Source organism: Schistocerca piceifrons, chromosome 3, assembly GCF_021461385.2.
Source record: "Schistocerca piceifrons isolate TAMUIC-IGC-003096 chromosome 3, iqSchPice1.1, whole genome shotgun sequence".
Taxonomy (NCBI): domain Eukaryota; kingdom Metazoa; phylum Arthropoda; class Insecta; order Orthoptera; family Acrididae; genus Schistocerca; species Schistocerca piceifrons.
Genome location: NC_060140.1, coordinates 469,143,492 through 469,147,047, shown reverse-complemented (window position 1 = coordinate 469,147,047; position 3,556 = coordinate 469,143,492). Strand labels below are relative to the sequence as shown.

Sequence of the window (3,556 nt, the reverse complement as noted above, 5' to 3'; positions counted from 1 at the left end):
CATTACGTGTTCCTAACTCTCACCATATGAAGGTACGTTCAGCAGTGCCGAACGTGATCGTTCTGGTGGTCCAAGTGTTATGGTGTAGGGAGGCGTTATATTGCTGGCCGTACTGTCACGCGTTCAAGGGCGCGTTCTGTCATGACTTAATTCTTATGGGTGACAATGCGCGACCGCATCGAGCTGCGCAGGTAGAGCAGCGCTTGGAGCGACTGGATCTTCGGTCAGTGGACTGGCCTGCCCGTTCCCCCGCCTTAAGTCGCAATGAGCACGTGTGGAATACATTGAAGGGATATACTGCAGCTCGCGCACATGCACCAACGATCATGGAGCAGTTGCCAATCGCGTTGGTGGAGGAATGGAAGGCCCTGCCCGAGAACTGCTTACCAAAGTTGTGGACAACATAACAGAACGTTGCAGAGCATGCATTGGTGTCAGTGGTGACCACACACCCTATTAAGAACCTTTTGCCGCCTTTTTAATGTCTTGTGGACCATCAAGAAACGCGGTGACCTCAGTTTAAATGTTGTCTTTCAATAAAAGTGTCATTGCAATTCGTCTGCTGGCCGGGGTGGCCGAGCGGTTTTAGGCGCTTCAGTGCGGAACCGTGTGACTGCTACGGTCGCAGGTTCGATGTGTGTGATGTCCTTAAGTTAGTTAGGTTTAAGTAGTTCTAAGTTCTAGGGGACTGATGACCTCAGAAGTTAAATCGAATAGTGCTGAGAGCCATTTGAACCATTATTTGCTATTCGTCTAATTGCGTATTTGTTTCAGTTATCTTCTGTACTGTACTGTACTGTATTATAGTGTAATGGTATTTTCTATGTATAGACCAAGTTCCATCGAGCTATGTTACTTGGCCATGAGTGAGCATGTGGAAGTTACCTTCATCCTCAAATTTTTGTACTCTGGTGTATATATAAAGCAGGCAAGACATGGAATGGAATTGATTCGCTTCTCAGCGAATCACTAGACAACATCTACGCCAAACTCTGATGTTATCTTCCATTTGATTCAATCATAAATAACCAGCAGAAAGTTATTGCTATCGGAACACAAAAAAGAGGAATACGCTCCTGTTTAAAAGACTGACTGGAAGGTGGAGTACTAGGTCTTCATTCTATCTGCCTCAGAATCTTCACAAATTTTCCCAAAATTTTAGCATTCGAACGTATTCACGTTCTTTTTAACGTGCAGTTGATCTCTCACTTTCACTATCTCCTCTAACTGTGACTCACTCACACCCACTAGTCCATCGTTGGAAGTTGCGCATCCCCATCCACTCCTGCTTGTTCATACTCACTCGCTCATGGAGTCCAACTCATAGTCATTGTCACTGTGTCCTGCCTCAGAGTCACAGTGTCACTCGTTCTGTCCGACTACTACTGTCTCCTCTCACTATCACTTACTTCTTCTTGCTCTCTCTTATTGTCACTATCACACTTATTCCTTTCCATCGCTGCTGTCGCATGTCATTGTTGCTCTCTCTTTCTCGCAGCCATTGTTATAGACTTAGTTAGTTAGTTGCGTGTTCCCTTGATCAATCTCACGGTAACCGTTATGATGTGGAACGCCTCAAGTGCGTGAGAAATGCACACATGAATGAACTTTTTTTTAAGCTTAAATTTTTTTGTCTACCCCTTGCCCCTAAATGGCACAAAAACGTATATTATACCTATAGATTTATTTATTCCTGTTTAAAAACTCATCTGTGTTATAGCAGGAGTTGTCAAGGAGGTATGATTTCATTTTTAAAACTGTTACTGTTGTCTGTCAGACATTTTATTTCATCTAGTACTTTATCGAAGAGTTTTACATCGGCATATTTTACTATATATGTGAAGACAGTAACTGTTCTCGAAAGAACAGATACTGTTGATGACCGTTCAGCTTTTTCCTGGAATAAATGATGACTAACTGAAAACCTCAGCTGCCGACAGGTGTTGTTAATATACCTCGATGTGGACAGCTTCGTCTGTGCGAATGCGCACAGGTTGCCGAAACTCTTGCGAGAATCGCCAAAGCGTGCGCGAGTAATGAGTGGATGGGAAAATGTCTATAAGGAACATTACATATGTAGAACTGTGGACAGTTGGGAATGTGAGTCTCACGGGAAGCCTACAAGGGATAAGTCCCTGCAGTCGCGCTATTCGTCTGTGTCCTCGGTGGCTCAGGTGGATAGAGCGTCTGCCGTGTAAGCAGGAGATCCCGGGTTCGAGTCCCGGTCGGGGCACACATTTTCAGCTGTCCACATCGAGGTATATCAACAGCACCTGTCGGCAGCCGAGGGTTTCAGTTAGTCATCATTTATTCCAGGGAAAAACTGCACGGTCATCAACAGTATCTGGTCTTTCGAGAACAGTTACTGTCTTCACATATATAGTTAAAGGCTACCCAGCCATTGACCTTCGTCTGTGCGAATGCGCACGGCTTGCCCAAACTCTTACGGGAATCGCCAAAGCGTGCGCGAGTAATGAGTGGATGGGCAAATGTCTATAAGGTACATTACATATGTAGAACTGTGGACAGTTGGGAATGTGAGTCTCACGGGAAGCGTGCAAGAGATAAGTCCCTGCAGTCGCGCTATTCGTCTGTGTCCTCAGTGGCTCTGATGGATAGAGCGTCTGTCATGTAAGCTGGAGATCCCGGGTTCGAGTCTCGGTCGGGGCACACATCTTCAACTGTCCACATCGAAGTATATCAACAACATTGTCGGCAGCTGAGGGTTTCAGTTAGGCATGTTTTACCACTATCTGTGCCAAAGGATAGTGTAAGTCCTTCTTTCTTCTGGTATTATGAATGTCACTGTTGTCTTTAAACTGGTTCATGTTGTTGAGAACAAATTTCATTACTGAGTAAATGTACTGTGAGGCTGCTGCAAGAATCCTAATCTTTTAAAGAGATGCCTACAAGACGTGCGACTATGTGCCCCACACATTATTCTAACCACTTTTTTTGAGCAGTGAATACCTTTTGCCTAAGTTTTGAGTTACACCAAAATATTATTCTCTATGACATCCGAGAGTGAAAGTATGCAAATTATGTTAACTTGCTAAATTCTATATCCTCAAAATTAGCAATTATTCTGATTGCAAAAGTTGCTGAACTTAGTCGCTTTAGGAGATCCTAAATATGATTTTTCCAATTAAGATTCTCATCTGTATGTACACCCAAAAACTTAGTATGCTCTATTCCGGCTACTAAATTCTGTTGATGTGTTTATTTATTGAAGGAACTGTACTCCTTGCACTAGAAAATTGAATGAACTGTGTTTTTTTTTCAAATTTCAGAGCAAGCCCATTGGCAGAAAACCATTCAATAACTTTTCCAAAGACAATATTTGTACCATTTTCTATTGGAATTTTTTTTCATTGGATTAATAATGATGCTTGTTTCATCAGAAAACAGTGTCACTTTAGCTTCTTGTTTCAGGTAAGAAGGGAGGTCATTGACATACATCAAGAACAGAAGGGGACCCATGATTGAACCCTGTGGAACACCTAATATAATTTTACCTCAGTTAGATGAAGTGGAAAACTTCCTTAAATCACTTAAA

The 3,556-nt window shown here is 42.8% G+C and overlaps 1 non-coding gene across 1 annotated transcript; it reads left to right on the top strand.

Annotated features, from left to right (window-relative positions):
• The first annotated feature begins 2,159 nt into the window (after positions 1–2,159).
• Positions 2,160–2,233, top strand: Trnat-ugu. Its single transcript has one exon. It is a non-coding gene; the product is annotated as a tRNA-Thr (tRNA).
• Positions 2,234–3,556: the final 1,323 nt, after the last annotated feature.